Raw genomic sequence first — 25,304 nt, 5'->3', positions numbered from 1 at the left:
CTTTCTCTTTTCTTCTTCCATCCTTTCTCTTTTTTTCTCCCTCCCTCTCTCCCACCCTCCCTCCCTTACTTCCTCTCTTTTTCCTCTGCCCCCCACCCCCCATTCCCTTTCTTTCTTTTCCCCAGTTTCCAAAGACTTCATTGGCAAATAGATAGTAGAAAAGAAAGGTTGATCCTACAGCTTCCAAGTCCGTGGAATGAAGAGCTGTGTTAGGGGACACTCCAAGCACTGGCAGAGGGGACTGCTGCTTTGTCCCCCCATTATTCATAGATCTGGTTGAAAGCACAAGACTGGGAGTCACCAGTTCTTTGGGCGACATAAGCTGTAGGCTGATTTCTTTTCAGCACTGTTTCCTGAATCACCACTAAGAACGATGTTCTTCCAACACGAGTGCAGAAGTCCCCGTGAATGGTGCCCAGATTGCATCCCCCTGGACTGGTCTCCCCGGGCATCTGTCTGAGCACCTGCAGCCCTTCCCAGACCATGGCCGCAACCGGCCTGTGTTCATGTATGTCTCTAGCCCCAGACACAATGGACGGTCCTTCAGGTCAGTGTAGGGCTGCTTCAGGTGTTCCTCGGAGGCCTAAGGAACTTCAGGGCCACAAGGCAGAATCCTTCTGCTCGAAGTGCTTGATGACCTCCCCCAGCAGGCCGCGCTGCAGGCCCTCCAGAGTGCTGGCAATGGACGTGTGTTTGAAGTTGGCCATGGCCCTAGAAGCTGCTGGGGGTGGGCAATGGGTGTGCTGTTGGGCCAGAGCCAAAGGCTATTTCTTCCTTATTCGCTGCTACTTCTCGGGGCCCAGCACAAAGCCTGGCATGTGGTGGTTGTTCACAGTATGTTTGCTAATAAGTAAAGGGATCTTGGGAGACCTTAGATGGGAAAATTTTTGGAATATTTGGGCCAATCTCAATGAGAGTCAGAGAGAGCCATCCTTTCCCAAATCCTCTCATGGAGTCTGCCCAGCAAAAAGAAGACAGACAGGAGTGGGCTTCAAACCCCAATCCCATCCCCAGAGCAGAGCTTGGCACCAGGCAGCACGAAGATGCAGACAGATCCTCCCCATTCTTCCCCACCCCTATACAGAGGCCGCACGGCCCCATGCCCCTGCCATCCTGGCTCTTCCCAGGCTGGGGAGGCCAGGCCCTGCCTGGCTGGGCCACAACAGCAGGATGCTGAGAGCTTGCTCCACTTTCTCCACAGGCCAGAGGAGGGTCTGGGGTGCTCCTTCTTTGTCTGCTACAGCCAGACGGAGCCCCAACTGGGCCTGGAGCCAGAGAGATAAGAAGATCCAGTCATTCTCAACTTGCCACAAACTTGACACTCAGTTCCAATTGCAGAAAAAACAAATCACCTTCCACTCTTGAGATACCAGAAAATCACAGTGGCTCAGAGCAATCAGGACCCTAAAAGAGCACTCTGACCTCCCTGTCCTGGGCTCTGCACCCGTTGTGCAAGTGGGGAAACTGAGGCACTGAGACAGACAGGGACATGACCAGGCTCACACTGAGAGTCAATAAGAGAGCTGGGGCTGAAAATCCAGGTCTCCTGCTTTCTGGCTTCATACCCTTTCCAACCCCCACATTGGATAAATACCTGAGAATTCACATCCATACCTACAAGGAGCTTTTGTGATCTCACTCTGCTAGCACACCTCCTATGACAGGGAGCTCAGCACCTCTGAGCAATCTAGATAGTGCTCAGTGTTAGAAAGGGCTTCTCTACCCATAGTCTGAACCTGACTCACTACCCTCTGGGACCTTGTCTGGGAATTCACAGGGCCCAGAGAGATTAACATGGAAGGGAAAAAACAGAAAATTTTTTATTATTTGGAATTCCCTGAAAGAGGGGAAAGCAGACCAGCAGCCCTCTTCCTGCGAGAAAAACCTTGGATTGGGTCAGGAAGGGGTTGGGGGTGGATGCTCTCTAGACCATGTTTTCCAGAAGCCTGGGGAGGGGCACAGGTCAGGAGCTCGGAGTTGGGATGGTGGGGATTTAGTTCTATGGGGCAGCTTGTAAAAGTTGGCAAACCTGGGAATCCTCCCCTGGGATACCCTCAGAGCATTGCCAAACTGACAAAACATGGCAAAATTCCCAGGGCAATTACATTTTTCTAGAAAAAGGAAAAGGCAAAGTTTTGTGTGTGGGACTGATGGTTTGATGTGGCATGGAGGAGTTCACTCTCTCATGAGCAGGGACAGAGAAGCATGACAAACAACTGTGGGACAGCTGAGCCGTCTGAGGTTAGACCAAGCTTTCTCCAATCTCCTAGGAGCATGGGAATCCCAAGGGGCAGATGGATAACATACAAGGATTATCTGTGCCACTCATTCATCTCTTTATGCCTTCATTTGATGGGTATTTATTGACTGCTGACAATGTGCATTAGGCCCTGGAGTCGCTATTATGAACAGACCCAGACCTGGTATCTTGGACGCTCTGCCCTATATTTGTAGTTAATATTTCTTATATGGGTGTCCCGCCTCTCCAGAGAGTTTGCACATTCCTCAAGGGCTGGAGCTTCTATCTGCCTCCTCTCCATCACCCACCCTTCGCACTGAGCCTGTAGTGATCTGTTAAGGGCTCCACGGGTAAGAATGGTTTTATCAGCACATTCGCTGCTCACTCACTGAATCAGGTAAACATAGCAAGGGCTCAGTTCTCACGTGCTCCCCAGTCCCTGGAGCTGAATCAGGCAGACCCAGGGGGGCTGAGAAACTTGAGGTCATCAAATCTCTCCCTCAGCCTCCAGACCAGGCTAAAACCTAGGCTTGGTCAATATGAGGGGATAGGAAAGAGTAAGGACAAATGTCTGGGAGTCAGGAGACCTGGGTTGAGCTGGATTCTGCCACCAGCCTGCTGTGTGGTTGGCGACAATGGTAATGCCCACTGACAGCAACTTGAAAACCCTCTTTCCCTTTGATCCTCTCAACAACCCATTAGTTAGACGGGGGGGGGGGGGGGGGAGATTCTCTTATCCCCATTTTACAGAGGAGGACACTGAGGCTCTGAGAAGTCAAGTCGCTTGCCGGAGGTCACAGAGCTGGTGAGTGGGGGCACCAGGGCTTGAGGCCAGCTCTTCTGGTCCCAGAGACCCCCTTCTCTCCTCCATAGCTGCCACTGTGTCATGTCCAGCTGACAGGAGCACCAGAGCTGAGCTGACTCATGAACTGGTGGCCTGAGCCTCCCTGCTTCCCCTCCCTGAGGGATCTGCTGGCTCTTCTGCCCTCAGCACCACTGGCCCATGACTGAGGGGAGAGCAAGGAGGCAGGATTGAAGCTGGAGGGTGAGCAGGGGAGATGGAGCAGACAGCAAGGGATCAGAGCATCCATCACTGGGGCTAGTCCTCCCCAGAATCCGTCGCCGGGGTCTCAGCAGCTGTGTGGTCTGCCCGAGAACCAAGCTCCCACCCAGAGTCGGCCCCCCGACGATCTGTCCATCATTTCCCTGGGTAGCTCCCTTCCCAGGCTCCCGTGGCCTCGAGGCCTGCTGGGATCCCAGCAAACAGGCCATGTGTAGCTGTCCTCTGACAGGGAAGAGAAGCAGCCACTTAGATGCCAACAATAGCCAGATCCATGTCTGAGGAACCGGCCAGATCTGCCTCCTGCTTTTTGGACCGCTTCTCTGAGGCCTTTTTTCCAGTTCCTAAGTTCTTTAAGCTCCTTTCCAAAGCTTCCCTGGGTTTCACTGGGTTTATGAACTGTGACGTCTTGTCAGGCGTGTCTCCCTCCCCTGGCCTTCATCCTCACCTCGGCGTGAGTCAGGAGCTCATGGCCTCACCTCCTGGGTTGGACTCCTTGGCCGGACACAGGTGGCCACCCCACATCCTGCTTGTCACATCCTATTGGCCCCAGAGCACCTGGAACCAGGAAGAAAGGAGGAAGGGAGAGACCCAGGCCAACAAGGTGGGGTCACGCTGCCAAGGCGGAATCCATTGAGAAGGGCAGCTTTCCAAGCACAGATTGCCCGGTTGAGCTGTGCTTCTGAACAACAAGACGTTCACTCGTTCTTCTTCCGTGCCAGACCTGCGCTGGAGCCTGGTCACACACAGGGACCCGATACGGTCCAGCTCCCCAAGGGTTTTTCTAGGCCCATGGAAACAACAGTTCATAAACAATAAAGAACCAGGTGATAATTGCTCTGAGAGGGGCTGAGGGGAGCCCAGCGTAGATGGAGGGCCTAAGGAAGAGGCAAATTCGTTTTGTGGAAAGAGCTTGGACCCTGCACTTGGAGCTGAATTCAGATGACATCCTGCCATTGTTCGCTGACTTCTCGAAGTCCCACTGCCTGATCTGTAACCTGGGGTGATGATATTACCCACCCCACAGCGTTGTTCCAAGGACGGGGCAGTAAAGTGCTTAGTACAATGGCTTACGGGGGGCCACGTGGAAGCCTGAATAGCTTTCTGGAGGAGGCAGTGCTTGGAGGACAAATGGAAGCTGCCCAACCAGTTGCTCAGGAAGCAGGAGGGCATCTGACCACAAGGAATGTCAGCTGAGGGGACTTTAGAGAAGGTACAGGCAATACATCCCCAGAAGCCGTCCCTGGGTCCACTTTCTGTGTGGCATCGTCCTTGTCTGTCCACCCCTGCTATGAGGCCGTAAGTTGTTGGAGAGCCCGGGCCCACTTCATTCACCCCAGCATCCCCAGCACCGACCACTAATGGCGTTCAGTGAATACACATCAGAATAATCAACGGATGGCTCTGCAGAGCGAGAAACAAGAGAAAAGGGATAGCAGGAGAAGAGATGGAAGGAACTGACATTTTTAGCCTCCACTGTGTGTCAGGCATTGGGCTGGTTACTTACGTGTATGGGCAGTTTAGTGCCCCCAAGACAGCTATGTATATTATTTATCCATTTACAGATAAGGAGATGGAGGCTCACAGAGGCCCGGAGACTTGCTAGAGGTAAGGCAGCTGAGAAGTCTCCCCACAAAACTCTATGTCCCATTCATGGATCTGCAGGGCCCTTTTCAGCATTCTGGGCTCCTTCCAATTGGCATAAGGATATTTGGCCAGAGCCGCAGGACCCAGAGAGCAGCCTCTCCCCACCCATGCTCTACCCTCACCCCAGCCGTGCAAACTGACCCCAGCTGGGGGTTCCAAGAAGGGCGGGGAGGAGGGTCTGGCAGGTCTGACAGGTCAGGATGAGCTGGGCTTTCCTGAGAAGAGCTCCCATCCCAAGGTGGCCTAGCATACATCCTTCCGCAGGCTCGCTCAGGACAGGGGCTGAGAGCCTGGCTGGCTGCCTCCAGGTGCTGTGATCTCAGCCAGGAGGATGACTTTAAAAATCATTCCAGGGCAATAGGGCCCCTCCCTGGTCAGCCCTGCACGGCCTGAACTCGGTGCACATCCGAGGTCATGCGCCTCCCACTGCACCACCCCACCACTGGGAGCCATGCAAGGGACAGAATGCACGAAGCCCCGCTGGCTTGCTCCCCCTGCCTGCCTGCGCCCTTTCTCTTTATCCTCTCTGCTCCAGAGTCTTCTCTTTCAGGCACCCGCTTCATCCACCCCTTCTCTCCCTCCGAGGCCCATGCAAGGCCAGAGGTTGTTATCCTAAGGGTCCTGTCACTAGTTCTGCAGAAATCCTTGGCTGGGAGTGGGTGCTAAAAGAAAGACGTGCTGCGAAGAGTAGGTGCAGCATGCTCCCTGTCTGACACCACGTCGGAACTTCCCCGCCGGCCATTGCAGAGGACGAGGTCCCAGAGTTGAGTGATTTTGTTTCTGAAGGACCAGGAGGACATGGGCACGAAGATTGATTCGTTCACACTAAGACGCAGGCTGCACCTACACCCAGCGGTGGGAGGCACGTGCGCTTCCCATCCGCACTCGGCTCTCAGACGGCACACGCAGGCTTGCACACGCGGCCTAGAGAGCTGGGGATCCACCCTGCCCGAGGGCTGACACCGGCAAAAAGGGAAGCAGAACCTGGTCCGGGGATCCCTGCCACGCCTCCTCAGAGGCTGCCGGCCAACTCTCCCCCTTTGAGATCAGGCCACTAGGAGTCGGGAAAGCAGTGTCTGCAGGAGGGAACGTCCTGGCTCAAAAAAGCCACACCCCATCCCTCCCACGGTTGAGGGGCAGGCAGGCAGCCAGGCCAAAGAGGACCCTGGAACGCACGAAGACTTTATCAACCCTCAACAGACATCCGATGCTCACCTACTATGTGCTAGACCCTCAGGATGGGAGATAGGGTGGCAGAGGAACCCCAGAGTCAGGGGTCAGAAAACATGGGCCTTGCCACTTCATTACTCCTGTCCCACTAAAGTTCAACCACGAACATTTCTCGCACACCAAGAGTGTGTTGGCCATGTTCACGGGAGTTATTCTATCTTGCTCACTTCTCTATATGATAGATGTAAGAACTGGGATCCAGCGAACATGCCATCGGTCCACAGTGCACAGGACGGCCTCCATTTGCTCATACGTAAAGTGGGTTCATAGGGAGTGGTACCCATCTCACAGGGCTGTTGGGAGGATGTAAAGTTCTTAGAACAGTCCCCGGCACCAAGTAAGCAATCAATACATGTTAGCTGAGAGTTTACATCCTTGTCATAAATTCTGTTCCCAGGAACAGCAGAACCTGAATTCACATAACTCAAACCTTCCCCCACCCCCACTGCCATTCTGAGCTTCTTTCGCATTTGGTTGGTTTATACACATCTCCAACAAATAGCCCCTGGGTGTCAACCGTACAGCAGGGGTAGTGGGGAGTATGAGCAGCTTGAGGTGTACTGTTCAAAGTCCCCGAAAACTGGGCCAATCTCCCTCCCTGCCCCAACTCCTTCTCCTCCCTGCCCTCATGCTGAACAGTAACTACATCTCCACTGAGCTGACCCCTGGTTCTCCTGCTTCCAGGTCTTTGTTCAGACTTCAGACTTTCAATCTCTGTTTCTACGGGGTCTGGAGTTGCAGGAGTTGTATCCAGGGGTCCTTCTGCTGATATAAATCTTAAGATCCATGTGAGGTAAGAGAGATCTGCGGACTTTCAAGTCAGAGCAATGGCACCGAATCCCAGCTCTGCCACTTTGTCTTTGTGGCCTTGAATGAGTTCTTAACCTTCATGAACCCAAGTGTTCTTACATGAGTAGTGTGTGTGATAATCCTCACATGGATTGTATTAAATAAAAGACCATAGAGAGTACTCTTCGCCTTCAAGTTTTCAATTCACACGCACACAAACTACATTAAGAGATACAGTTTTCTCAATTTTTAATTTTTTTATAGCTTTTCATGAACTTTTATGCCCACTCTATCTTAACCATACTGAAACCCAATTTAAGAAGGCATGAATTCAACACCAACCAAGATATTCAATCATTTTGAATTTTATCTCAAGGTGGCTCATGACATGCTCAGAGCATCTCAGACCTGAACGGCATTGAGAATTCTGCTCAATCTTGTCCTCGGCATGTAGCCACAACCCCCTCCATCTTTCAATGTCCATCCCCAAGTTGAATTACCACTGTGACATCCCAGCCTGTGTACTGCGAGCTCCTTGGGGATGGAGGCTGGGTGTGATTCACTGCGCAGGATCCTAGGAAGCATTCAATAACCTTGAATGGACCACCATCCATTCCTGCCATCCATCCTTCCAGCCATGCAATCATCCACTCATCAAGTGAGTTAAGGACTTGGTCTTATATAGGGAACTCCCCCTTCAAAGGTGAGAGCTTCCACCTTCTGTGTCCTCTTGCATTCTTCCCTCTCCTGGGATCCTTCCAGCCAGGTCTGCAACTCTCATGGGATCCTCTGCCTTTCCGATTTCGATCTCCAGTATAGCCTCTTTCATTCCCACCCGAGCAGGGCCTCACACCTTCATGCAGGTGGAAGTTGGGGCTGGCACCTCGGAAGGAACAATGCCCTGCAGTCCACAGCTGGAGGCCTTTAAGGACATCTGGATGGACCATCAGTTGCTCTCGCAGCCTTTCAAGCCCCAGGGTGTCAAATCTGAGCCTAGGCAGATAAGGAAGCTAGATTGTCATGTGCACATTTGGTGTGGGGGTGGGGGGGAGGCCGGGGGAGGGCCAGATCTCACTTAGCCCAGAAAGCCCTTCTTATCTACAAGTCCTTTGAAGTGGGGGAGGTCCCAGGGACTGGTGGCCAGAGGGGAGCTTTTTCTCCACACCCGAGTCCCCATCATTCCTCCGCTGCAGAGGCCAGGCCCAGTTCTGGAGTAATTCTGGGACCTGAGAAGCTCACAAGTCCTTCATTCCCTCAGCAAGCACTTCTGAACTAGTAAGTGCTAGGTTCTGTGCTAACGGCTAAGGAGGCTAGGATAAATCAGACCCACATGCTTATTTGCAACCACAAATGCTCTCAAATTGCTCCTCACCCAAGAAGGGAGGCAGACATGGAAATAGAGAGAGGGCCCTAGAAGTGCTTACAGTCTTCGATCCTGTTCTGGAATTTGGTGCCTATTGGTTGCTTAAACACCCTCTACAATGTCCAAGCAAGCAACAGGGCTTCAAGACCCTGCTCATACACCTCTCGAGATGGGGGAAACCGTTCTCCCTTCCTTCTTCCCCTCCCTCACCCCAGCAGCCTGCTAGAACACGGGACCCTCTGGCTACCTCCCTTGGAGCTGAAACAGCCTACCCCAGGTGTTCTTCCTCTTCCTAACTCTGACGCCTGGGGCTGCCAGAACCTCTCAGGCTGCACCTGTCTCCGGGCAACCCTGACAAGAACTGCGGTCAATGTCAGGTTTCCACAATGCTCAGTTCCTGAAGACGTTTCACTGCAGAAAGGCCTCTCTAGCAGCAGTGAGCAGGAAACATGAGCCCAGGAGGCCGGGACCCCAGGAAAACCAGGTGAGAGATGATTTACCTGAGTCAGACAGCAGCCAACCTGGGACCAACCAGAAGGCCACTGGAAGGAGACTCAGTGGGAGGTCCTGCTGGGCTTGGGAGAGAAGCCACTGCCTTAGAGAGCTGGCTTGATGGCGCACCCTGGCTAATGAGGGAGCCTTAATCCCTCTCTCTGGCTAGCATGGGAGGTAAGACCAGTGAAAATGAGAAAACAGAGAACAGGGGCAGCTTTGAGCTCCCAGCCACCAGCCCCTTCCCTGCTCTGGCCAGATGTGCACCCCTTCCTCCTCTCCCTTTCCCTAAAGCATGTATTCTCAGGCTGCTAGTGTCCCTGCCTTGGTAGCTGGAGGACAAGGGTGGCACCTGGTCATCTCTGTTCCATCCCAGCCCCGACCCTCCTCATGCCTAGCACATGCCATGGAAATGTGCACTGAATAAAATACGCGCTGGTTTATGCTGATTGTAACTGGTGCAGAAATTGCGTGTCTGAGGAGTAAGGGTCAGCCAACTTTAGGGTCAAGAGACCCAGGCCTTAGCCCTGGCTCTGCCATTGACTTACTTTGCTCAAGAGTGACCTTGAGCAGGTCTTTTTTTCTTCCATGGGACTCAGTTTCTCCACCTAGGAGAATCACACAAGACAACTCTGAGGCCTCCTAAGCCATAAAATGCCCCACAATGGTCCAGGGAGCCCCCTCCGTATTTATTCAGCACATCTTATGTCCCCTATCGGGGACACCTAAGCTCACCTCCATCCCCCCACCCTCACCAGGCTATTTCCTGGGAACCAAAGGAGGAATGTGTCCAACTGTAAGCTTGGCCAAATCAAGCCAAGTCACCTTTGCTATTTAAAACCTCTCTCTGCAGAAGCAGGCTGTTGAAGCTGGGAGGAGAAGCAAATCCCTGCTCAGTTAGGAGTCCACTTTGCTCTAAATTCCCGGGGATTAAGAGACCTCCAGCACCAGCTTCCCACTGCCCTTTTCTCTAAATTCTCCCCTGAGGCCACTTGGCCGATTGGAATGTTCAGCCCACCCCCTCCGTGGCCAGGCAGGATAAGCACCCTCTCTGGGGACACTCTGCGGGCTGTCGTGTTTCCCAGAACTAATCCACGTTGACAATCCCCGGCCCAGGCATTTCCAAGAGGCCTGAGTTCTGCAGCACAGAAGTCCCGGATCCTCCAGGGATCAGGAGTAGCTGGGGATGAAGCGGACCAAATCTAGAGCCCACTGAGGAAGGACGACAAGTCTAGTATTGTGAGCTCTTGTGTCCCAGCATGTTCAAGCCACGGGAGACCCTCAGAAGAATGTGTCATGCACCCCCATTGCACAGACAGAAAATCCGAGGCCCCCAGAAGGCATGGCACTTATCCAAAGTCACGCCATCTGTTCGCGGTGAGGGAATGATGCAGATCCAGGTCTCAGTTCTTCATTTATCCTACAACCTTCTGTTTTGTTTTTGTTTTTAAACTATCTCCCAAGTTCCAAGGCTGCCACTTGGGATGCTGAGATAAATGTGTATTCATTTAACAAACATTTACATAAAACTGACTACAGGCCAGCCACGGGTCGAAGCACTTTATAAATATGATTTCATTTAACCTTCCCTGGAAGTAAGTTTTATTATCTCCAATTTGCATCCAGGAGATGAAGGAGCTGTTCCGCCGTCACACAGCTCATGTGACGAATCTAGGTTTGCACCCAGGTCTGTCCTGTACTCCTTCCTCCACTTGGGGTTGTTCTTTTGGAGGTGAGAGAAGCTAAGTCTGGATGCAGGGCCGTGTCACCAGGGCGGGATGCGGGCCACAGGCCAGAGGTCAGGCAGGCAAGCTCTGAAGGCGGCAGGGAGGCAGCCCCAACCAGGAGCCTGCCCAGCCCCCTCCTTCCTGCCCAATGTGGCCCTGACGCACACCTCCAGGGAACCCGGTTGCTTTGCCTTCAAGCTGAATTGTGCACACCGCCGCCCCCCCCCCCCCGCCCCCGGGGTGGTTTTTCCCCCCCCGGGGGGGCCCCCCCCCCCCCCCCCCCCCCCCCCCCCCGGGGTCGTTCTTTGCAGCAGCAGCCCAGCCATCACCTGCTCAGGCGACTGCCAGTCAGGTGTGCGCCTCAGCCATTCGGTCAGGGCTGCTGCCATCGGGGTGGGGACTCCCGAGAATGGAAGAATGGAAGGCCTTGCCAGCCCCAGAGGTAACACGCACCAGCTGCTGCCGCAGCCCCCGCCGCTTCTGCAAGATCACGCCAAGGGCAGCCTGCAGGTCATATGTCTAGACAGTCAGACTGAGAACGGGGCTCAGCATCTTGGTAGAAGTTTCCTAAATTCCTTCCACCTTCGGGAGTGGAAACTGAGCTAACAGGGACTTGGTTCTAATTATAGGGAAATAAGGAGAATTGAAGGAGAGCTCCTCAAGGTAGAAGTCATCTGTAGGGTTTCTCCAGCACTCTCCCTTTGTTCATCTCTCCAGTGAGGAACGCCAGAGCACTGCCTCTGGGCCAGCTCTTGGCGGGGCATTGGGCACAGACAGGGTTAGACTGGGGCCCTGCCCACCAGGAGTGCCCATCTAGTGGAGAAGGAGACAGGGAGCCAAGCAGCCCAGCTCACGATGGTAGGGGTGCCATCAACAAGGAAGCTGGGGAGTGGAGGAGGGCGGGGGGGCACTGGTGCACAGCCTGGAGGTCAGCATGGGCTTCTGGGGAGAGTGGAGGTGGAGGTCGTCTTCCCTCCCTTCTTCCCACACTGCAGGGCCCAGCTGAAACTCCACCTCCTTCAGGAAACTTGACTTCTTCAGGACACGCTGATGGTCGCTCAACACTTACTCCTTCAACAAATATTGATCAAGAATAGCCTAGTGAGAGGACTCATGGAATTAACGGCTGCCCCCTTCTGCCACAAATCTTGGCACACATGTCACCCAGCACAGCATCTTAAGGGGGTGTGTGTGTATTTTCTTGTTCTTTAAGCATTCCTTAAGTTTCTTCGAGCAGTAGTCAAGTATGATTGGGAACCTAGTCTCTGGAATCAAGCATTCACATTTGAATCTGGAATCTGTCCCTGTGTAGTCTTAAGCAAGCTGCTTAGCCTCTTAGAGTGGCAGTTCCATTTGTCAAATTGGTACAACGATAGTTACTCGAGAAGGCTGTGTGGATTAAATAAAGCAATCCATGTTAATTGCTTAGCCTAGCACTTGGCTGTTCCTGCTGTTATGAACAAGGACACTCTCTACTGCTCATCCCAATGGCCCGCAGCATGTCAGACGGTCCCTGCAATGAGTATTTTATAAATGTCTGGTACTTGATTACTCTTCAGCAGGAAATGGGGGGTAGATATGTGTGGTCTTTAAAAAAAAAATTTTTTTTTATGCTGGTAAGATATACATAACACAAAATTTGCTATTTTAACCGTTTTTAAGTGCACAGTTCAGTAGCATTAAGTGCAGTCACACTGTTGTGCAACCATCCCTACTATCCATCTCCAGAACATTCTCATCTTCCCAAACAGAAACTCTGTACCCGCTAAACAGTTAACTCCTCACCTTCTTCTCCCCCCAGAGGCTGGTAACCACTGTTCTACTTTCGGTCTCTATAAATTTGCCTGTTCGAGGTACCTAGAAGTGCAATCACTCACTGTTTGCCCTTTTGTGTCTGACTTATTCCACTTAGCATGGTATTTTCAGGGTTCATCATGTGGTAGCATGTGTCGGAATCTTGTTCCTTTTTAAGGCTGAACGACATCCCATTGTCTGGACATAGCACTTCGTTTATCCATTCCACTGTAGATGGCTGAATGGGTTGCTTCTACCTTTGGGCTCTTGTGAGGAATGCTGCAATGAGCATTGGGGCGCACAAGTGTTCGAGTCCCTGCTCTCAGTTCTTTTGAGGGTATTCTGACAGGTGGAATTGATGGATCATAGAGTAGTTCTACATTTGATTGTTTTTGAGGAACCGCTATGCTGTTTTCCACAGCGACAGTACCATTTTACATTCTCACCAGCCAGGCCATATGGCCTTAAAGTAGGAGTGAAGAGGGTGTGATGGACTCCCAGGGTGGCTGGCGCCCTCCCGGGGAGACTTGCCCCGGTGCAAGGGAAGCAGAGTAGTGACAAAGGGGGGCAAGCCCAGAGGAGGCGCTGAGGGCCGGGCAAGGATTGAAGCGATACCAAGGAGAAAGGGGGCAAGAGCCTAGGGCGTGGGGTCCGGCCAGAAAGCCTGGAGCTGGGGTGGCCGCTCTGTGTGTGGGGGCTGACCGTGCTGCCTGGGGGCAGAGTAGGCAGCATGAAGTCCACTCAGGGTGCTCCAGGGAGACTAGGTCCATCTCAGTGTCAGGAAGACTTTCCGAGAGCCAGAGCTTTCCAGCAACGTGAGTGGGGAGCTCTCTGTCAGTAGAGGTATGCAAGGAGCCACTGGTGATGTTTTGAACGGAATGCTAAAGGGCGTTGGAGGTTGGACTGGATAGCCACTGTGAGCCAGAAGAGCAGCGTGTTCTGAAAATCTGTGAGTCAAAGACTCTGCGGCTGGATTCCACTGAGCCCGTTTGCAAGCAAAGACTGTAACTCGCTATTCTCGCGCATCCGGACTAATTCTGCCCGGCTTCTCTGAGAGCCTGTATTGGCATGAACATCGCTCTGCCCCAGAAGGAGTGAGCTTCATTTCCATTTGCCATGATATTATGTGACACCCCACGTTCCTGTGGCTCCTGTCTACCTTTTCAACTGCAAGTAATACTGTGTGCATGCAAAGGGAAGCTGCAGGGATTGGATTGGGAAATAGTGCAAAGGTGAGCGAGGAAAAGGGGCTCTCTTGTCTGGCCTGCGAGGGCCTCCAAGGGCCTCCAGACTCTGCTCCCCTCCCCCGCTCTAGGCATTCTCTCTCTTGCACTCTTCTCTCTTTCCAACCACTCAACTTACGCTCCTGGCCGGGCCTACCTCCTGGGATGCCAACTCTGATTCTCTCCACCTACGCAAACCCTACCATCTTATTATGGCTCATCCAGGTTTCCATTCCCATAAGAAGTCCACAAAGATCTCCTTCTCCCATAGGCTTTGTATGCTGGGGCACCATTTAAGGCAGTCATTCATAGATGTTTATTACTGAAGTCCCACTCAACACCTGGACTGTTTTCTACACTGGGGACATGTCTATAAAGAGAGGTGACATCTTTGCTATCATTGAGCTTATATTGCAGCCGGAGATATGGAAACAAATAAATACATAAATCACTTGATATGGAGGTGATTGCCCCAAAAACAATAAAACTGGGAGGCTACTTTAGATAGGAGGGTCAGGGAAGGCCTCTCCAAGAAGTGATATTTGAGCCATGACCTGAATTATAAGGATCTGGTGGGGTGGGGAGCCCCGCGGGGACACACAAAGGCAGCAGTCCCTGAATAAGCTTGGTCTGTTCAAGGAACAAGACGGTGTCCACTGTGGCTGGAACATGAAGAATAAGGCAGAACGGATAATGTGACAATAGAGAGACAGGCAGGGGAGATGTTATAAGCCATGGTAAGTTTCGCAATGAGAAGCCATCTGCAGGTTTTAAGCACAAAAGTGATCTGATCTGATTTATGGTGTACAGAACATCACCCTGGCTGCCACATGGAGAACGCTTCGTAGTAGGAAGAGATCCGAAGCAGGGAGACCTGTTAGGAGCATGCTGGAGCAAAACAGGCAAGAGATGAGGTGGCTGGGACCTGGTGGGTAGCAGAGCAGATGGTGAAAAGAGTCAGCTTGGAGATCTATTTTGAAGGTACACCTGCCTGGGGATTGGGAGAAGGAAGACCTGGCAGAGAAGGTGACACTTCTCTGGGTTGATGGGTTGTAGAGAAGGATGAGGAATCTTCCAGAAAGAGAAAGAGAAAAGAACATTCCAGAAGTTTTTTGTTTTTTTTTTTAAAGATTCAGAGGCAAAAAAATGGATGGTGCTTTCAGCATGAATGGCATGGACTGATGAGTTTACAGAGATAACAAGTGAGAGGTAGGTCAGAGAAGCACAGATGAGCATCGTGGGAGGGGCTTTGTCTCTATTATAGCAATAGGGAGACATTGAAGGTGCTAACACATCTAAGAGTTGCTCAATGTATGTATATATAAGGACCACCCACAGGAGCCCCAGTATTATCAAGGTGTAGAAAATGCTTTTACAGGTTTTTCACGGGATCCTGTAGAAACAGCCTGATGTGTAACAACTGGAGATTCTCCTGTCCCCATGCCAAAGGCAACTTGCTGCCCAGGTTGAGCTCTGATCTGGATGCAGCCTGCATATGAGCTCTCTGGGCATCCGGATCCCTGGGGGACAGAGCCATGTGGCCAGAGGCTGGTAGACAGAGCATCTAGCTAGGGATCCCAACCGGCCTTCACTGTCTTTATATACCTCACCAGGACATGCCCAGCATTATCCACAGATAGAATAAGTCCAGTCCCGTGTACCTGTTGTATTTCTACCATCCAATACAAATAGAAGCTTCTGGATACAATTCTTCATGGCCACTTTTGCAAGATTTTTGAGAGATATTGATGTGTTCACTCTAGCCATGGCTCAGTCTCCCGGAAGCTGTTTGACTCTAGGCAAACACCTTGCTCTGGGCCTCAATTTCCCCATCTGGAAAGTGAAAGATTGGACTTAGTGACCAAAGGTGTTTGCCAGCTCTGGAACCCTCCGACCTGTTTACTTTGCTCCTTTTCTTTTCAGAACCCATCTGCGTGTCTGCTCTTCACGCAAGGGAACAAAGCCACAGTGTTTGGATGGAGCCAGGTCCATGACCATTCTTGGTCCCCAGAAGCAAGAGGCTCAGCTGGATTCCACCGAACGGAAAAGCAGAATCCTGTAAGGGTCTGCTGTGCCCTGTGCTTTCTGGAAAGTGATTGCAAGCCTGAATTCCCAGCCCACATGCTGGAGCAAGCCGTCCTCCCTTTGAAACCTAAGAAAGTTGCAGGCGCAACCATTTACCTGTCACATGGTTTTCATAATTTCCCTGGCACCTTGGCTAGTCATTGAAGGGGATTTCGGTGGGCGGCGGGGCGAGCTCAAGGTCTGACGAGGACTATGCGGACTGCAACTCATTTGGAGGAAGAAAATTGGAGCTGAGATCTTACAGAGCACCCCCCTGAGAGTGTCTGGCCCATAGGGGTGTGCTCATGAATGTTTGGGGTCCTGCTGAAATCTAGCCAGCGGGGTCGCAGAGGGGTAAAACAGATGACACCTAGGAGAGTTGAGTCAGCTAGTACCTGCGAGCCGGGCCCAGGGTGGCGTGAGGAAGCATGAGGAAGGGTGGAGTTGGAAGATGCGGAGCTCAGGATTGGCGGGGGATGCCATGGACGTGACCCATCCGTGTAATCTCAAAAATTACATGTCACCCCTTCTCTCGACAGAGATTACTATGTGTGCTGTGCTGGCTACTGGGGGCCAAGTGTGGGACCTGGAGCCAGTCCTTTTCCTTCCAAGAAATACAGACGCTTGGGAGAAGAGTGTTGTAGTTCCAATTGTGGACACTCAAGAGAAGGGGAGGTCAGCATGGTCTTGGGAGGTGACCAGGAAGGCTTTCTGGAGGTGGGGATGAGCCACACTAGGAGATCTGCCAAGAGAAATCCACAGGTCTGTGGCACCAGTGGAAAGAGCTTGGACTTCGGACCAGGCGGGCTTGGTTTCAAGCTGACTCTCTGAGCCTTTGTTTCCTCATGAGTAAAATGAGAAATGTAATTCTAGCTTTAGGGATGTTATAGAGATGAAGTGAGTTGGTTAAATGAAATGAGCCTGGTTCAAAATACGGTCTCCGGAAATGGTTGATCGTGGGGCCACTGGCAGGGGTGATGAAGAGTCCGGGGGGAGAATATCTGCAGAGTTCCTCCTCAGCCTTGACTGGACTCCTCCCTGCCCGCCCCCACGGCCACAGTTGGATAGGTGGGGTGTGGGCCAGCACCCTAGGTCCTGGTGGTCAGTTTGACCTGAGATTTCTGAGCGCATTGGTACAGCAGGTTTCTGTGGTCCAGTGAATTTCTACAAGCCAGAAGGGCCCCACTCTGAGGCTCACACCTCGGGAACTTGAGATGTTGGCCAAGTTCAAGCCGTGGGAGGGGAAGGCAAGTGCTGCGTCGGCTAGACTTGGTGGGGAAATGGGCCTCCAGGGTGAAAAAGGAAAATAAAGCAAAGGAGTCCTGCTGTAGCTTGCTTGCAGAGAGGTGTAGTTCTCAGAGCCTCCCCCCCAAGCTCCCCCACTGTCCCAGGCCTTTGCTGGAAAACTCGTTTCAGAATCTCGCCTAGCAAAGACCCTCTTCCTCCAGGAAGCCTGCTTGGATGGCCTGGTCACTTATGAGCTCTCATTCCTCCAACCCTGTGCATTTGAGTGTGGCTTCACGCTCATATGCCAGGGACCTGCAACACACTCAGATTGTAAGCTTGTGTCAGGAAAGGCAATAGGGACAGGAGAAAATACACATTTATTGGGCCCCTACTATGTACCTCACTCTGAGCTGAGCACCTGTCCTATATTGCCTCACTTAAGCCTTTTAAGAGCTCCCAGGGGAAGGACCACTATCTCCATTTTACAGATGAAGAGACAAAGGCTCCAAGGGGTATGGGTTCCAGAATTGGAGCCCAGGTCTTCTGGAATCTGAAGCTTAGCCAGCTCCTTTGTATCAAAGCAAGATCCTCTTAGGAAAAAGTATACATTCTGTGGTGAAATTAGTTTGGAAATGCTGCTTGTTAAGCATCCTTCCTGGATCTCCACAGTAGCATATTCAAGGCTCTGAGAAGTTCTACAGAGAAGATTCCTGACTTACTTTGCTTAGCTCAGCACTCCTTGAGTCACATTATAGCTGCTAACGTCCTCCATAGCCCCTGGGCACGCACTCTGGGGTGCCCTATCTATAAGGCAAAAATGGCTAAAGTGGGAGTACTCAGAACAAGCCCTCTGTGGAACTTGAGGTGGGCTGTGAGGGCTGAAGTAGACATAAATGAGAGGAGGTCGAAGGAAGGGCCCAGGAGGTGGGAGGGAGCACCAGGAGGGGTCTGAACGGGTGGCAACCGCCCCGCCTGAGACCCAGCATCCTAAGGACCTGAACTGTGCTTTGACCACAGAGGTCTGTCTGTGAAGCCACCAAGCACAGCGACTCAGGTGGCTGCACTGCAGGCTGGAAGCAATAGTTGAATGAGTCTGTCTCAGTTGCCTAAGGAAACGCAAAATGCAACGTGAGGGACCACTTTACGTGGAAGATTCTTTAGAAGATTCTAACCAGTCCCCCACAAGCCACAGGCATTATCCCCGTGCCACGCTTTGCTCACGTTCCCTCGTTGCCTCACCGGAGTGTGCTCCTTTCTGCACAGCTCCATCTCAACATCCACCGCCCAGCACGTCGGTCAAGAAGACTTGGAGGGCTCCACGCTGTCTGATCTGTCTGGAATCGGGGAGCCCCGATCCGTTTCCCCTCCCGAAGGAGCACACCTGGAGTGCTAGACACTGTCAGGCCACCGCAGCGTGACCAACGTTGTTGTGTCCAAGTGTTGACTGCCCAGATGGGAAACTTCTGGAAACGGTCAGATGAGGCAGGTGAAGGAAAGGGGTGACGGCACATTTATAGATGGGTGTGTAATCAAAATCTTCAAGTAATATCTCACATTTGTTGTCTAGAGCAATGCTTCTTAAAACGTGTCCCTGAACCAACAGCAACACCCCCACCTGAGAATAAGCTTTCTTTGCAGGCAGCCCCTCCCAGACCAACTGCTTCAGAAACCTGGGGTGGAGCCCAGCAAAGAGTGTTAATAAGGCCTCCTGGTGATTCTGAAGCATGCTAAAGTTTGAGAACCACTGACCTGTAATTATTCCTGTCACAATAATAGCTCCTCAGGAGAAACAGTGTTCTCCTCCCCCGTTGCAGAAGGTGGCCCAGAGAGGACATTTGCTCCATCCTAAGCGCACAGCCGATGAGCTGCAGAGCTGGGGCCACCAACCCCAGCCATTCTCAAGCTTCCCCGCAGCCTTAGCTGTGTGCCCACCGTCCTGAGTGAGCTGCTCGCCTCGGCCCCAGAGAAAGCCTTAATTGGCTCATTAATAGCTGTGATTAGAGAGAATGGGGCAGGCTTTATCTTTGAAGTCCCCGGGCTGTGCTAGAAGCTCTTGCAGGGAGCTTGCTGTGGCTAATTAAAGCTGAGCGGTGTTTCCTGTCAAGGGCCCAGAGTGTTAATGGCTTCAAGCGAGAAAAATTAAGCTTCCATTTCCATTCAGGGGTAATGGATAGAAGCAGCCGAATGGAGATGAGAAGAGGCCTTTTAGAGGGGTAGGGCCCAGGCCTGGGGGCAAAGCTCTAGATCTCTTCTGCAGTATGTGACCAAAAAGATCCGGCTGGCTTTGGGGGAGCTTGGGGGGGGGGTCTCAGATTCCCAGAGAGGCAGCCCTCTGTCTGGCATCATCTTCATCCTTAGTGTTTTCTGATTTTTGAGCATTTCGGCTTCTTGGCCTCTGATTGCACCTGCTCAGGTGTGTGAATTGGAAGGGGTGAGGGAGGCCTGGATGACAGCCCTTGGTCACAGGATCTCAGGGGCGGTGAAGGTTCTGGTCCCCAAAGTCATCTTAACTGCAGGCTCCCAGTGCTTACACTACTATGACTAATTTCTCAGCCCTGTCTCTTCTGAGTCCTCACCCAGTGACAGATACAAGGCTGCGTGTTTTTACATTATTGCACAGAATGCTCTCAATGGTTTTACAGAAAATGCATGAGACATGGGGTATGTTAGTTTTGACTTGCCCAAAGGTACATGTATCTGCGCAAAGGATCAGACCCAGCTTTAACCAAATCAAAATCCTTTGTTCTTTTTTTTTTTTTTTTTAAGATTTTATTTATTTATCTGACAGAGAGAGACACAGCGAGAGAGGGAACACAAGCAGGGGGAGTGGGAGAGGCAGAAGCAGGCTTCCCGCGGAGCAGGGAGCCCGATGCAGGGCTTGATCCCAGGACCCTGGGATCGTGACCTGAGCCGAAGGCAGACGCTTAACGACTGAGCCACCCAGGTGCCCCCAAATCCTTTGTTCTTAACCACTGATACAACCAAACCTTCCGGATCCTTGAACTTCCTTTCTCGGCCAGGTCATTTCAAGCCAAAAATGCTATCACCACCCCAACCTTCCATTTGGTGAGGGGACCCAGGAACTTAGATCTTTTCTAACCTTTCTCTCTGCTGCTCACCTACCACTACATTTCAGGAGAAGTGACTGTGGCCACGTCTTTCCTGAGGGCACACTGTGGTTGGGTTAGAGGGTCAACGTAGACCCCAGCTGTGTAGATGTCAGCACACAGATGATGCTTCTGAACCAGAAATCAAGACATGTGGACTGAAAAGGGACATGTTCTTATCTGATTCATTTCTGTCTCTGAAAAGTTGGATCAGAGCAATCAAACCATAGAAAGTTTGTGAGTACATGTAGCCTTGAGTGAGAAGACAATTATATAAAAATGATCACAAAGGTCAGCCCTGAACTGATAATTTCAGTTGGAATACGACCCAGATACTTTAAATAAGAGCTCTCCCAGGACCTGGGGGTCCTGGTTCAGAAACATCATCTCTGTGCAAGTGGTAAACATGGTTCCACAGGATCCCAGCTTTGTATTTTCAAGTAGTCAAAGGCTTTCCCTTCTTCAAGGCCTAAGTGAATGCCCCCTCTTCCCAGGAGCAGCCCCCACTCTAACCCTGCCCCCCCACCCCCTCGATCCCCTGCCACACTCTCCATAATGGTTGATTTCAAAGCTGAATGTGTGTCCATCCTCACCCCTCACCAGTTTCAAGGGTCTCAAGAACAGTCTGGGTCATTTCTGCCTCCCCAGGGCCCAGGCTGAGTGAACAGTAAATGAATGAATGAATGACCATTCTGAGGGAGAGGGAACGTTCTGTTTCTTTGGGTAAAACTCATCTCTTGCTCCTGGCCTCTCCCCAGGGCTTGTATCTTTCTCAAGTCCTTCAGCATAGCACTGAGTACGTCCCCCGTTCTGTCCCCCCAGAGGTGGTGAGCAGGTCCAGGGCAGGGACAAGGTCTGACTTGCCTCTTTATCCCCCATGCTGAACCCAGGAAACAGCGCTCGAGAGAGCTAAGGAAGGGTTTACTGAAAGAAGAAGGATCAAGAGAGTAAAGAACTTGCATCTAACCAAATTACCTCAGAAATATTCCTTCTCTGGCAGAGAAAGGGTTAACCTGGATGGATGCGCCTCTTCTTCCCAGCCCAGGCTCCCTCCCCAGGCTGAGCAAACCAGGCTGGGCCTAGAGGGTAGGGCTGGGGTCTGGCCAACCTGGAAGCCCTGGCAGGGCGAAGTGGGTAGGTCAGCAGGGTAGAGAGGAAAAAATATAAAGAAGCCCTGGCTCCTTCACGGCCATTGCTGCCCACCTCCCATAGCACCCCCCACCCCCCACCCCCCCCCCCCCCCCCCCCGCGCCGTGTGAAATGGGGCAATAATAACGATGCCACTTCCAGGGTGCAGTTGAGATCTGGAGCACATTGGCCAATGAGATGGGCAGTGTGAATGCGGATGGGACACTGTTCGGTGGCCCTTGCCCACAAGGGCTCCCAGAAGGCCGGAAAGTGGTGCTGTAGGTAAAGAGGAAAACAGACCAAATCATGCTCTCCTGCCTTCCCCACCGGCTTTCTTCCTCTTCCTGCAGCTAATGGAAGCAGCCTGGTGCCACAAAAGAGAGAGGGCTCTACCCCCAGCAGGGCCCTGCAAGACTTCCTCCCTGAGCTCGTCCTCCCCCCGCGACGCCCCGGGCCCGTAGACCCAGGACCAGGCACCACTTCGTTCAGCTCCAGAGCCAATGTTCAGAGGAGGGGTTAACCCTGTGGAAAAGATGGGGACACTGAGACCGGAGAGACGCAAAAAGCCCTGTGCCCCCAGTTGTTCTCAAATGTCAAGGCTGCGCAAGATTTGAAACTCAGGACTTTCTGACCCCGCATTTTGCCTTCCCCAAACCACAGACCTCCCTTCCCTTCGGGCTCCATCTCTGCACTTGCGCTGCTTCGCTGGGCACGTGCCTCCTGCTGTGCCCACTAAAGTCCTACCCCTCACCCCTCAAGGTACTACTCAGTGACAGTCTGCTCGGTCCCATGTCCACCTCCTCCACACACCCTCAAACTGGGACTGCTATTTCTGTGATAGTTGGAATCAGGATACTAGCATGGATTACAGTCTGCCATCTGTTGGAAAGGATCTCATGAGTGGGGTCTCCCCCTCTAGACTGAGATCCTTGGGGCAACAAAACCTATATTCTATTCATCTCCATGCCCGTCTGCACCACCCAGCCACACAGCCTCGTTCAGAGCCCTGTGCCAAAGAGGGACACAGAGTAGATGTGTCTACTCAAGGTCCTTTCTCTGGGCCTGTTTCTTCACGAGATGGTGGGACTAAATCAATGGTTTAAAAAGGCCAGGGGATAAGCCCTACACAACCTGCCTACCCCCACTGTCTCTCTGACTTCATCTCCTACATTTCAGCAGCACTGACCTTATTCTCCCCTCAAGACATCAATCAGCCCTGCCGCAGGACCTTTGCACCTGCTGTTTTCACTTCCTGGAGTGGTCCTCTCCCAGGCTTCCCCATGGCTCTCTCTTTCACTCCTTCAGATCTTCCATGCCCTGACCCACTCTATTGAAAATTGTGACATCCCCCGCCCCACCCCGCTCAGAATTCTCTGTCTCCCAATTCTGCCCTATTTTTCTCTGATGCATGTATTGGCATCTTACATTTTTGAGCAATGCTAAGCTGTTAGCTAGCTACCTCAGAATTACCTAGGGAACTGGTTTAAAAATGTAGATTCCCGGCCCCCGCCATGCCAGCGAAATCAGGATCTCAGGGGTAGAAACTGGTTATTTGTGTTTTATGAAAGCTCTCCAGATGTCTCTGAGGCACAGACAGGGTTTGGGAACTGCTGTAAAATATCACTGGAACAAACTTAGGTCCCCCCTAACTGGGACATCGTAGAAGTCCAAGCCTCAGCCTCACTAGACCTTCATCCCCAACCCTCACTCTGCATCCTCCCCTCTAACCACACAGAACTCTGCTGCTCTGTTCTCTGACCAGAGCGCCCCTTTTGTCTTTCTGTTCAGCTTTTGCTCCGCTCTCCCCTCTCCTCTGCTGTCCTCTCTGTACTTCCAACTCACTCTCCAAGACACCGCTGATGCCACCTTCTCTGGGAACCCTGTCTGTGCCCTGTACCGCCTCCCCCCGCATCAGAGCCCATAACTTCTGCATCTGTACCCAGAGGACCTTGCACATATCTTTGGTAGAGGACTGTCATCAATTTTTCAGATGCGTGTCCTTCTCCGTAGATCATGACTCTGGATAAGGCAACGATTCTGTGGGATTCATTGACATGCCCAGCGCCCCGCGTTATTGGTGTGAGTGGCTAGTGCTTCATAAACACCGAGGATGGAGTGAATGTCATGATGCATGTGTGGGTGGTTAGGTGCTTGCATGCTTGGCAAGGTCAGAGGTTGTAAGGTTTGTATAATCTGTTTTCAAACTGACCCAACATTTTCCGGTCATCACAGCTGACCATGGTTTCCAGCTCAAGTCTGCTCTTAGGACAGACCCTGACAGGCAACCTCCTACCTGCCTCCCTGTGAGTGACCCGGCTTCGCTGGGAAGCCACCCCTGCTAGAGGACCTTGCTCTGTGGCTGGGGCCATCCAAGCCTTCTGCTACCAAGGTTCCAGACAGCAAAGCAGCCCCTGGGAGATCTTTTGTTCATGGGGAGGACTTTGTGTTAACCACCCCCCAAGTCAGGTGACAGACACAGCCCAGCGCACCACAGGTTATAATGGGATTTATCCCTGAGGGTGCTCCAAGCAGAGGGGAAAACAAGATCCCCCCCACCCAAAGCAACAGGACAGCTCTATGATTGGCATGAACTCTCAGAGATCATTGGGGGCAGCCTCTCACCCCTTCAGAAGTGTGGATGGACGTGAGGACCAGCACTACCCGGACACTTGCTGGGGTCCCAGGGCCACTGCAGGACTCAACCCCTTTCAGTGAGAGGTTCTTACCCTGCCATCCTTCCCCACCTCTCACCCCTTCCCTGCCAGAGAATGGCTGGACTTCCTCTTAATGAGAGCAGAGATTTATGTTGGCTGGGCCCAATTAGGGCCAAGCTCTCTCGGGCCTCCAAGTGCCCCGCCGGCCAGCAGCTGAGGCCTGTCTGGCAGGACATATTTGGACGATGAAGCCATGCTGTGTGCTAAACTCAGCGCAGGAAAGAGCAGTTTGACTTGGATGCCCACCAAAGGCTGCCAGGCTTGGCTCCTGTCCACACGTTGGGCAACAAGGCTGTCTGGCAGGGGATAAGGGCAGAGCTTCCCTGGCAGGAGGGGTGAGGCTGGCCTGGGAGAGCACCACTCTGGGGCAGGATGCCTTCCCTGGGGCTTGTCGGGGCCCAGCAAGTGGAGGCCGGGGGCGGGGGAGCCTGAGATGGAGCAGGGAATCTGGACTCAGAACCAACCCCTCTATCAACTCCTTGATGACCCTGGGCATACGGTTAATCTTCCTCTCTGTGTCTTCACTTCTCCCCAGTACGGCGAGAAGGAATTCCTCGCCTGCCCCAGGAAGCACATGAGGGACATACAGAGATAGCAAAACTGGTGCCCAACTCTTCTAGCCTCGATTTTCTCATCCATAAAATGGGACAAGTCTCGCACCTGCCTCATAGAGCTGGCTGGTGGGAGGATTCGAACAGAGCCCCAGGGAATGAGGGCCCCATCGGCCATGACCTACCCCTCCTATCATCAGTGTTGCCCCTGCATGGCTGTTCCATCTCTGATTCTCACTTTTCTAACACGTGTTCTTCGCCTGGGTTGGTGTAAAAATCAAGTTTGGAAACGGAGGTTCCGAAAGTAGCCTGTGTGAGCCGGTACAACTAAGAACAGTAGATTGGGGTTCTGAATTTAGGTCTGTGTGACCTAAAGTTCATGTTCCTGCTGTGGTGCTGGGATCCACTCACCACCCACTGGCTTTCAGACCCTGCGTCCAGTGGTGGGTGGGTGTGTGGCTTAGAGCTGGGCCAGAGGGGTCAGGTACGTGTACCCACAGACACGCTGCCCCCCCCCCCCCCCCGCAGATCTGCCCTGCTGTGTGGATGGCAGCCCAAGCTGGAGGAGAGAAGACTAAGACAGAAAGTGAGGACTGGCGTGAGCTCACAGGGAGAGATGTGCAGGCCCCGCAGAGATGGCCCTAGCCCTTGGCCCTGTCCTGGCTGCCCACGTGCATGCCCACCCCACCCCAAAGGGCTGTTCGTCCCCCTTCTAAGGCTGCCCTAAGTCCTCACTGCTGTACAGAGTGGAAGCTCAGACTGGGATAAAAAATACATGGATTTTATTCTTACTTCTGTCACTGATTTTCAACAAGACTTTGGGCAAGTGCTTTTAAATGCAGGGGCCTCAAGTGTCCCTTCTGGAAAATGGAAATGCCTTGGAAACTGATTGGTGTGAGTACCCATCTCATGAAAGTATTTTCTGCGCCTATTAATTTTGGGGCAGTGG

The 25,304-nt window shown here is 52.4% G+C and overlaps 1 pseudogene; it reads right to left on the bottom strand.

Moving 5' to 3' along the window:
- Positions 1-260: 260 nt before the first annotated feature.
- On the bottom strand, positions 261-707 carry LOC110575451 (annotated as a pseudogene).
- Between the last annotated feature and the right edge of the window lie 24,597 nt (positions 708-25,304).

Source organism: Neomonachus schauinslandi, chromosome 4, assembly GCF_002201575.2.
Source record: "Neomonachus schauinslandi chromosome 4, ASM220157v2, whole genome shotgun sequence".
Lineage (NCBI taxonomy): Eukaryota > Metazoa > Chordata > Mammalia > Carnivora > Phocidae > Neomonachus > Neomonachus schauinslandi.
This window is presented reverse-complemented; position numbering and strand designations above follow the sequence as displayed.